We start from the raw sequence: 11,695 nt of genomic DNA, 5'->3' as shown, positions 1-11,695 counted from the left end.
ATCAGGATGAAGAACTCTTCTTCTGGGTTGGAAGACACATCAACCGGGAAGGGTGGGGCTGTTGGCCTGGCCTGGGGATATCCTGCCATGTGGCCTGTGTCTGTACAAGCTTGAGGGAGCCGCAGACTCATAATGGCAGCGCCGTAGTTCAGCTATGAAGTCGTACGACTGGATAGTGTTGTTTTTGCATGTTGAGGTGGCCCTGGGGTGTTCCTGCAGCCAGATGAAGGGATCGTGTGGTCGTTTGGTTTATAAATGTTGGGGGATATGGTGGTGGCTCGCCACTGTGTGTATCTCATGGTAGTGGTCACCCGACCTTGGCCAGTCCATGCATGTGTTACTCTCTCTCTCTCTCTCTCTCTCTCTCTCTCTGTCTCTCTCTCTCTCTCTCTCTCTCTCTCTCTCTCTCTGTCTCTCTCTCTCTCTCCCCCTCTCTCCATTGCCCATTCATGTCTACCTCATACCTTCACTGTCCAAAAAAGCATGAACAAAAACATTTTATACTAAATGTAGGGGCTCGATTACTTGATTGTTGTTGTTGTTGTTGAACTATTTAATGTCACATCACATCTGTGTATAAAATGTCCCATCTGTCCAAGCAGCAGCAGAAAGACTGGACCAGCTGAGGGTGGAGCTTAGCTCAGGGACGGATGAAAGAGTAAGCGAGAAATTAAGGAAAGGGAAGCCAGGCAGCCCTGACTGCTGAAAACAACAAACCAGTTCACAGAAGCACTTCTCTCCCACACAATAGACTGGAAACACAACATCACGTCGCATATCAACATGTCGCACTGACCCAAAGTTCAGATGATTACACGCACACACACGCACAATTCCTGTCTTGAGCAGTGGTAAGCCAAGTGGAAAGGGGGATTGAAAGACTCTTGGTAAACCAAGCTTGGGCTCTCTCTCTCCCTCTCTTACCAAGCTTGGGCTCTCTCTCTCCCTCTCTTACCAAGCTCTGGCTCTCTCTCTCCCTCTCTTACCAAGCTTGGGCTCTCTCTCTCCCTCTCTTACCAAGCTCTGGCTCTCTCTCTCCCTCTCTTACCAAGCTTGGGCTCTCTCTCTCCCTCTCTTACCAAGCTTGGGCTCTCTCTCTCCCTCTCTTACCAAGCTCTGGCTCTCTCGCGTGTCCTGAGTCTATAAATAGCGGGGTATTGTGGCTGAGGTTGTGGATGTGGAGAGGGGAAGGGCCAGGCTACCTAATCTTCACGGCATCTCAGACTGAAGGCCCCTCAACTGCGTGTGAGAAAAAACACAAGCTGTTTTCAGAGAAAGCAGAGGTTTCACAGGCTGAAACACCGTGGACCTCAGACGAGTCCTGCTCGTAGCACCTCGATGATCACTGACTTGCTTCTTTTTTTAAATATGACTCATGTCAATGACAGTTTTTTTTAAGTGTGTTATAAAGAATCAGAGTTGAAACGAGACTGGGCTCTATGATCTATGAGCCTTGAGTGTAGGCCTTGAGCCTTGAGTAAGCTGGCCCTCTAACTAAGCAGGAAAACACTGACATCACAAAGGTCTCCAGTTCACTGAATCTTCTGAATCATACCGTCTGATTTCACAGGCTGGTCACAGACATCTTGTATGTGTGTGTGTTTATGTGTGTGTGTGTGCGTGTATGTGTGTGCGTGTGCACGTGAGCCCTACGCTTCCTCAGATGCCTCGCACAGGTGACCAGGTGTTCAGTGTCACATGCTGCTGATCGACTACCACTCCACTCAAAGGTCAATGGGATCCACCATGCTGTCGCTATGGTTACTGCCAAATCCAAACTTCCCCGGGTCTCACAGGCTGGCTGTGTTTCCCTGTTAGGCAGCACCAGAGGACTAAAACCCTGTTTGCTGTCGGCTCTTGCTGCTATTTATAGATTGTACAAAGCCCATGTCTATATGTCGACTTGAAATAAAGGTCTAGGTAAACCCTTCCTAAGCCTATATAGATCACAGGACCAGCTAATCATCTTCAGTCTCGGGCGAGGAGAGACGTTCTTCATGCAGGAGGTCTCACGGAGGGTGTGGACGGAGGTTTGACGTCTCAGACGACAGCCGCTAAGGCAGCATGACATGCCTGTCTAAGTATGTCTTGTCGAACATTCTTAATGTCAACTGTATGTGTGTCTTTAGGGAGGTAATGTCACACGTTCAAAGTTGACATTTTGGATTTGACCGAACAAACAAGAAAAGTCTGTGTGTGTGTGAGAGAGAGAGAGAGAAAGAGAGAGAGAAAGAGAGAGAGAGAGAGAGAAAGAGAAAGAGAGAGAAAGCCAGAGAGGTTGAAGACCGGTTGCTCATAACAGAATGTTGATATTATCAAGATAATCATCAAGGAATCCAGACCAGCTTTACCTGTAACTGTGCTTTCAGAAGAAGCAACAATTTGTCTGTCAATGAAACGAATATCCCCATCTCACCTTCCTCTCAGACACCACTAACACCTGAGTTTTCACTTTCAAACAAAAACATCTTGGGTCTGACTTTAGAACGCATGGTCCGTTCCCCCGGATTGTGCAGAGATGTGTGTGTGTGTGTGTGTGTGTTTGTGTGTGTGTGTGTGTGTGTGTGTGAGAGAGTGCAGAGATGTGTGGTTTACCCTGGAAGGCTGGGTGCTGAGAGAGAGAGGAAACATATGCGCTGAGTTTTCTACCCATAAATCCCACTCTTTTGTGAGTGGACTGGGGGGGGGGGGGTCAACAGTCTCACTGTTGACTCTCCGCTAGTGATGACTGAACTCTGAACAATGGAGGACTGAAATAGACATGTTCTGGCAACCCAGCTCCTCCTTTATCCATCATGCGTGTCACATGTAGGTTGGGCAGCGCTGTCGGATGGGTCCTACTGTCCCCAGGACACCACCTGTATCTGTCTACCACCACCTGTATCTGTCTACCACCACCTGTATCTGTCTAACACCACCTGTATCTGTCTAACACCAACTGTATCTGTCTACCACCACCTGTATCTGTCTACCACCACCTGTATCTGTCTAACACCAACTGTATCTGTCGAACACCACCTGTATCTGTCTACCACCACCTGTATCTGTCTACCACCACCTGTATCTGTCGAACACCACCTGGATCTGTCTACCACCACCTGTATCTGTCTACCACCACCTGTATCTGTCGAACACCACCTGGATCTGTCTACCACCACCTGTATCTGTCTAACACCACCTGTATCTGTCTAACACCACCTGTGTTGTCTAACACCACCTGTATCTGTCTACCACCACCTGTGCTGTCTAACACCACCTGGATCTGTCTACTACCACCTGTATCTGTCTACCACCCCCTGTATCTGTCTAACACCACCTGTATCTGTCTAACACCACCTGTATCTGTCTACCACCACCTGTATCTGTCTAACACCACCTGTATCTGTCTAACACCACCTGTGTTGTCTAACACCACCTGTATCTGTCTAACACCACCTGTGCTGTCTACCACCACCTGTATCTGTCTAACACCACCTGTATCTGTCTAACACCACCTGTGCTGTCTAACACCACCTGTGTTGTCTAACACCACCTGTATCTGTCTAACACCACCTGTGCTGTCTACCACCACCTGTATCTGTCTAACACCACCTGTATCTGTCTAACACCACCTGTGTTGTCTAACACCACCTGTATCTGTCTAACACCACCTGTGCTGTCTAACACCACCTGTATCTGTCTACCACCACCTGTATCTGTCTAACACCACCTGTATCTGTCTAACACCACCTGTATCTGTCTAACACCCTTTCCTACTAGTTCACATGCAGTAGCAGCATTATCCAGTTTGTTTTCAGAACACATCCATGACAACAGCAGTACATTACTGTCTCTACAAACAGACTTACGCAACCCTTTCAGAGAATACTTTTGTATCCATATGACCACACTATGGTGGCGTCAACAGCATGATCCCTGGCAAAGTAAAGCACTCAGAATCTGCAGTATATCACCGGGTTGGGTGGGGCAAACTAAGACTCACATTCAGTGCATGGGCAGCACCTGTGACATAAGACTTGTGTGGCCTCGACTTGGCCTGCCTGTTCAGGATACCACTGTTTGTTTAAGGAGCATGTCTGAATGCTGAGAAAGAGGGAGAAAGGAAGAGAGAGAGAGGTAGGAGGGTAACAGGGACACCTGTAATCAATATGGAGCGATGAGTGAGAGAGTGGGGGAAAGGGATTTCTAGAGCATGAGAAAGAGAGAGAGAGAAAGTGTTAGAGCGAGAAAGAGAGCTAGAGAAAAAAAGAGAGATAAAGAGAGAAGGAGGGAGAGAGCAAGAGAGAGAGAGAGAGAGAGAGAGAGAGAGAGTGATAGAGAGCAGACGCATCAGAGATAAACAGAGAAGGCGAAAAAAGCCTCCATCAGGAACAACTTCAAACTGGTGAAAACAGCCATCTGCCAGGTGACCTTGACCCCTGACCTTGGGGTCAGGTTGGAGCCGGGCTGCTTGGCAGGATGATGGAGGTCTGGTGAACATGGAAAGCACCTGGAGCCCCTGACAGCCAATTTGCACAAGTTACCAGCGGCTATTCTGATGCGAACACAGTGAATGAGTATCAAACACATCAGGAGTGGGTGTAGCTCAGTGACAGAGCCTTTGACTGCAAGCCAAGGTTGCAGGTTCAAACTACCCCCCACCCCTCCCCGCCCCGCCCCCCTCCCTCTGTACCATGAGTTGCTTTAAGGTAAACATCTGCTAGGTAAATACATCATTTTTATCAGAGATAGGGAATACTACCGAACTAAACCAGAGCTGTGGTTATTTGATGGACAGACAAGTACACACAGTCTCCAGCACTGTGCCAAACTGGTGAGTTAAACAACGGAGCACAGTGTCAAGTTGGGGTCAAGGCAACTGTGTCTGCTGTATTCTGTGTCTCAGTCGGTGTCTGTCCGATCTGTGTCCACTCTCAGTGCTTTGGGAGGGTGAGCAGAGTGCTATTCATACAAAGATCATCGGGGGGGGGGGGCAACTTCTTGTCCAGGAAGTAAAGTAATATTTACGATCAGAGGTAAGAACGATATAAAAATGTTTCGTCCACCCCCCAACCTGTTGTTTTTACCTCTTTTAGGGTGGTTCAAGTCTTAATTAGGGGGGTCAACCCCCCCCCCCCCCCCCCCCCCAAGCCCCCCGTAATTCGAACCCTTGAGCGTGAGAGTGCTTGCGTGTCTGTAACACAGTGACAGTTTGCACACAGAACATTAACCCTTTTCACGTGTGTTTATACGCAGTGTCATGTCAAGCATGTCATGTCAAGCATGTCGTGTCGCTGTGTGCACTCAGTCAAGCGTACACAGCATACACAGCCGTGCAGAGCGAGGGCAGATGAATCAGAGCTATCATGTGTGTGTCAGCACCAGGAGGAGACGGGAAGGACGCCCCAGCCATCAAGAAGCCTAGATAGACAGGCTGGCAGGATACCTTAGCCAATAGGAAGCCTAAATTCTGATCTACAGTAGGCCTCTTCACATGCGTTCTTTCTTTCCTTCTTTCTTTACTCCTTTTTCAGGGGAAAACTTGCATGGGGTCTGATCACCCTGCAGAGTTTGACTCCAGCCTGCTGAGATGCATGAATGACATGTGGTGAAATGGAAATGAACAGTGTTTGGAAATGTTTTCATTTTTCCAAAGTCAAATACAGGACATGATAGCCAGTCAGAGAAGATTCACCCAGTTGTTCTCACGGAGACTCAAGACTCAATCTGTAAACATTCCAGCGGTGGGTTCAGGTTCGTGTTAGAGAAAAGAACTAATATGGTAGGGCTGCTCCTACTAACAGGAAGTTCAATGTTTACGAGACCACTGTGTAGGCCTGTGTTCTGCCCATTATAGCAGACCAGACTACCAATACCCCTTTCACACCAACGGAGGCTGTCAGACTGACCTGTGTTTGCTGCCTGCTGTGTCCAGAACACCAGTGGATGTTTACCAGACTGGAACAGTCCACAGGCCCTGATAAAAACTCTAATAAATCCCATTCACACACACACACACACACACACACACACACAAAACACCACAGATAATACTGCACAGATTTCTTAAAAAAACAATATGCCAGAGTGAATGGGTTCTTCCAGACACGGTTTAATCCCAGGCACTTCTGAGATATGTGTGTCAGAATTCATAGGGTGTAAACGTTGGACATCTGTAGATATCCGATCACAGATGCCTGTGCCATCACAGAGATGTGAGCCTGTTTAAAATACCTCTGTCACTCGTCCAGAACGAGAGATAGGCCACTACCTGGTGCAAAGGACACCTTTGGGCGTGTATGTGAAAGCACAGAAGGAGAAAGATGCAAAGAGGAGCCAAAAGTGAGGATAAGAAGGATGACAATGTGCGGTCATGTCCGCCATGTTGTGTCTACAGTGTTCCTACGCTTCAAAACTCTGCTGTTCTGCACACGCTCAGATGCCGTCTCCCGGCCAGTCCATGTTTGTTGAGTCAACGGACGCACTTCATGCTTCTCTCTCTCTCTCTCTCTCTCTCTCTCTCTCTCTCTCTCTCTCTCTCTCTCTCTCTCTCCCTCTCTCTCTCCCTCTCTCTCTCCCTCTCTCTCTCTCTCTCTCTCTCTCTCTCTCTCTCTCTCTCTCTCTCTCTCTCTCTCTCTCTCTCTCTCTCTCTCTCTCTCTCTCTCTCTCTCCCTCCCTCTCTCTCTCTCTCTCTCTCTCTCTCTCTCTCTCTCTCTCTCTCTCTCTCTCTCCCTCCCTCCCTCCCTCCCTCCCTCCCTCCCTCCCTCCCTCCCTCCCTCCCTCCCTCCCTCCGCCTCTCCTTTGATATACACGCTCAATCAGCCGCCAGGGGCTGGTCAGGGGAGCATGGCAGGGGGGTCTTCATCACCAGGATCATATCTGACCGCCACTGTGAGAACATGTGGCAGCATCTCCTCTCCAAGGTCACAGAGTCAGTTTGGCTCTGAGGGGAGGAAGTCCAACTGTCGCTGCCGCTCCCAGATTTATCAGTTTCCCTTTGTAATTTACTGCCCTATCTGTCTCTCCTCCCATGCACTGGAATCTGCAGGGTGCTGTCAACAAGATTTACTGAGACGCACATACCCTCGCACACACACACACATGTTTGTTTTTAGAAAAGGGTAAATTGGGAAACACAGATGGCAAATCAAGGGAACACATTATGGTACAAGAGAAACTTCAAAGACGCAAACAACGACAATCTTACTAGATCTGCCGAAAACACACTCCAAACAACCCCGACTTTTCTTCTAATGTGCCTTTATCACATACAGAGGGTATGTCGGTTTCCCAGTCTGGGATACATGGGAATATTTCGGCCAACAACCAGCTCAGTGAAGCCTTGTTCAGAGGGCTTGGGAAAGTCCCATGTCAACTTTACCCTCCAACGAACTGTTAGAGGTGGGCCTCCCGGGACCCCTGCTGCAGACAGACGTGGTTTGGGAAACCCCAGTCCGTCCAAACGGGTCTCTGAAAAGAAAAAGAAGGAAAGAACAGATAGGAGGAAGAGGAGGACAACAGAGCCGGTTCCTGGACGCATCCCGACGCTTTTCTCATCCCCTGTGAATGTAAACAAATACAAACCGAAGAGGGCAAAACAGAGATAAGAAACAAAACAAGGAGGAGAGGAGAAAAGACGAGGTCAGCAGCGTGTCACGTTCAGCGGGCGTGAGACAGAAGCTGCCCTCCGCGTCCTGGGTGTGCGTGCCAAAACGCACAGATGAAAACATACTCCTCTGTTGTAGGAAACATCCTAGACTGGCACACACTGGTGTGTTTTGAGTGTAGACACTGATGTTAGGGTTGGGCTAAAAGCTGAAGTTAGGACACGGATAGAGCTAGGGTTGAGGCCTTTTTTATAGGGTTGTAGTTTGGGGTAAGGGTTGGGACTGGAGTTGTGGTTGTCAACCTGACAATTTGTTAGAGGAAACCTGGTTTGAAATATACATCCATGTACTGTAGCTGCAATCATACCAGCTTGACAGGTCATGACAGTTTATAACACCCAGCCATAGCTCCGTAATAACTTACATTTCCAGAGCAGGACAAATCATCTCCATCTGAACTGGGCTGTGTTCTCAAACTCAGCAGAGAGAGAGAGAGAGAGAGAGAGAGAGAGAGAGAGAGAGAGAGGCAGGACGTGGGGCGTGATTGATCTGGTGTCTGGAGAGTACGAGAAAGGAGCTCAATGAGTTAAAGATGTGGTTTCTGTTTTTAACATCAGTCAGAATCCCTCCACCTCTCTCTCTCTCTGTCTCTCTCAACTTCTCTCTTTTTTCTCTCTCTCTCACTTCTCTCCATCTCTCACCTACCCTCACTCCTCTCCCTGTTTCTCGTGAGGGTGCTATTAATAAAAACAAGGAAGTTCTCTTTATTTAGAGAAGATTGTGATTGTACGACAGCCACACCTAGACAAACATCGTTTTGTAAACCCCTCAGAGGGACCTCAGTTCATTTCTCCACCAGATCCACTTCACACGTTAAACTTGGTGGTAATGGAGGTTATCCTGACCAGCTTATGTTTCTCTCTTGTGTACTCTTCAGTTTCCAGACTCCACTCCCTACTCTGTAATATCCTGTCCTGTAGTAATACACAATATACTATACTGTATCTCCCAGAAGTCTAAGCCAACTGAAACGGTTTTAGACTTATGTGCTCAAGGGTTCATGGCTCCTTGTTTGAATAGAAAAAAATACTGGTTCTCATGGGGGGCCCCAACTAGCCTTCCTAGTAGCAGGGGAACCATCCCTCTAAATGAATTTCCTCACTTTTTTTCCTGCTTCTCCTTCCATTTTATCTCCCCTTGAAGCATTTTATGGGAGTTGTGAGAGTTTTCTCCAGCTGCCTAAACCACTGTCAGATCTCCTCCAGATTCTCACTGGCTGTCTCTTTCTCTCTGATCAGTGTTGACTGTTGACATGAATTGTAAGACAAATAAACTCACTAATAGACAAACAGAAGTGAGGAACAAAATGTGCCCTGTGTGACGACACAGCCCACTTCACAGTCTGAAAGTCAACATGTGTGATTAACCTTTGGAAATATAAATATCTTTAATAGGGGAATTACTCTAAATATTTACCTCAGGTTTCACGTTTTTTTTAGGTGATACAGGATTTCAGATTCAGGATGTAAGACAAGACTCTTGGAAATGGTCCAGTCATTGAGTCGATTGTTTTGGCAGGTGAACAGTGAAACAGCAGGCTGCTAGTCTGGGTCTGTCGGCCAGCTATTAGGCCGACAGGCTTTGTCCAATGAGTTTGCAAAACAAACAGCCGCCCCAAGTTATTAGGTAAGGCAGCATGCCACTATTACTACTCTCTCTCGCTCCATCTCCGTCTCTCTCTGTCTCTCTCTCCATATCGCTGATCCTTGGTAGAGAACATGCCTTATTTTGCCTCTGTCAGCAGAAAACCACCAGCCTGTTTTCCAACGGGGCTGTCCTAAGGCGAATGTGGTGTGTTTGTTTGGATTCACCTGAACGCCACCTCGGCCCCCTGCATGGGGGCCCCGAAACGCTGAGTGTGTGTGTGTGTGTCACAAAACAAACAGAGAAAAAAAAAAGGATCCGGAAATTGAGACGAGAGAGACCAACTGTGGCTTTTTTTCTGAGGCAAGTTTCTCTTCCCTTAGTTTGTCCAGCTGCTCCTCTCAGATCAAAGAGAGAGAGAGAGAGGAGAGAGAGTGAGAGAGAGAGGAGAGAGAGAGAGAGAGAGAGAGACAGGAGAGAGAGTGAGAGAGAGAGGAGAGAGAGAGAGAGAGAGAGAGAGAGAGAGAGAGAGAGAGAGAGAGAGAGAGAGAGAGAGAGAGAGAGAGAGAGAGAGAGAGAGAGAGAGAGAGAGAGAGAGAGAGAGAGAGAGAGAGAGAGAGAGAGAGAGAGAGAGAGAGAGAGAGAGAGAGAGAGAGAGAGAGAGGATCAGAGTGTCTCTGTACACCCCCGTTCTTGTGGGATGGTGGAGTTCAGTTGGAGAAGTTTGAGAGTGGAGATCTTGATGACTGATCACATCGGGCCGTCAGTGTGGTGAACATGGAGAGCTTCCTGCACTCAGACACATGGGTGTCGAGTTACAGCTGACCATCTGTGAACCAGTAAGACTCCCTCATCCTCATCTTCTCTCCAAAACTCACCCCCGGAGCACAGTCGACGTACACTGTAGTCTACACTAAGGGGATGTTCTGATTAGGGTTGGGTCAGGTCTTACACTGTAGTTTACACTACGGGGCTGATCTGATTAGGGTTGGGTCAGGTCTTACACTGTAGTCTACACTACAGGGCTGATCTGATTAGGGTTGGATCAGGTTTACCATTTGAAAATGATATAATAATGATACATAGCCAGGCGCAAATTCGCAACGGCAGCAACCACGTGTTTGCATGCAATGTTTGTGGATCGACTGACAGAGTTAGCTATACATCTGCTCGTAGCACTTAAAAATACACGTGTCTGTGTGTGTGTATCAGTGTGTATATGGGCTTCCCGGCCCCAGTGCGAAGGGTGCTGATGTGATCGTGGACCCCGGTGAGAGACATCCCGATGCTGGGTGTCTGACCATCCCCCTCCCCCAGACCTCTGGAACCCTTCCTGTCTGGTGTCCAGGGCCAGGGGTCTTCCAGAACAGCACAGGGCGATGACAGCTGCCCGCGAGGAGCTATTAACCAGTGCACTGCTTTTACACTTAAGACACTGTTAACCTTTAAGACACACACGCAGACACACACACACACACACAGACACACACGCAGACACACTCTTGTGCGCAGACACACGTGTGGTTGTTTGGGACACAAGGCCTGCCTTTCAAGAACCTGGAGAGAGAATAAAAGGCCCTTTTTTGGGCACAACTAACTTTTTCCCGCACAAAGCTTTCGAAACACACTGTCTTCCAGCATACAATGAGCCGCAGGTTGGCTGTTCAATACCTCGGTGACTTGTTGTGTTCGCACAGGGCTCTTTCAAGGGAGCAGCAAATCCAAAGGAAGCTGCCCTCTCTGGTCTGAACCCTCTATTATCTGCTAGCCAGACGGAGGCATCAGAGTAAACAGACCACGCCTCGAGAGCTTGTCTTGATGCTGTTCATCTGCTGCCAGTATAGTACAGGGTTGGGCCAGGACGACCCAGTACAGTACAGGGTTGGGCCAGGACGACCCAGTACAGTACAGTGATGAGCCAGGCAGACAGGACCAGGGCCTGCATGGTAAATACTAGTGTTTCTCAGTCACCTCAGCTGATGGAACAAGGGGTTGAAGAGAGATTTTGCTTGAGCAAACATGCCGTTTCGGGTTGCTGAAATAAACTTTAAACGACTTACCAATTAAAAACATGCACACACGAACACACACACGAACGCACACACACATGTACACACAAACACACACACCCACATACTCCCTGAATGCGCCCAACACCAACAGCCCTCCAGGACACCTCCTACTATGACCCCAATGACCTTTCCCCCCCTGGTCACACTCCCCCCCCCCCCCCCCACCCCTGTGTTTCACTGGATCTGCACGTCGCTGTGGGAACCACACAAAGCCTGTTTAGCCACACAGCCCTCCGGTGGGTTATTTCTGGTGCTGCGGCACTCGAGAAGGACAAGGGACTGGCAACAAAGGCAGGAATGCGGTTCCTGTTGTGGCGCTGGGAGGTCAGGGAAAGAGCCGGATGATGGAGGGATGACTGGCCTGCCTGTTGGGTGGCCCCTGGGTGACTGAGT

The sequence above is a fragment of the Hypomesus nipponensis genome, chromosome 11, assembly GCF_054491055.1.
Source record: "Hypomesus nipponensis isolate SF chromosome 11, ASM5449105v1, whole genome shotgun sequence".
NCBI lineage: Eukaryota > Metazoa > Chordata > Actinopteri > Osmeriformes > Osmeridae > Hypomesus > Hypomesus nipponensis.
The sequence above is the reverse complement of the archived record's forward strand: the minus strand, read 5'-3'. Positions refer to the sequence as shown.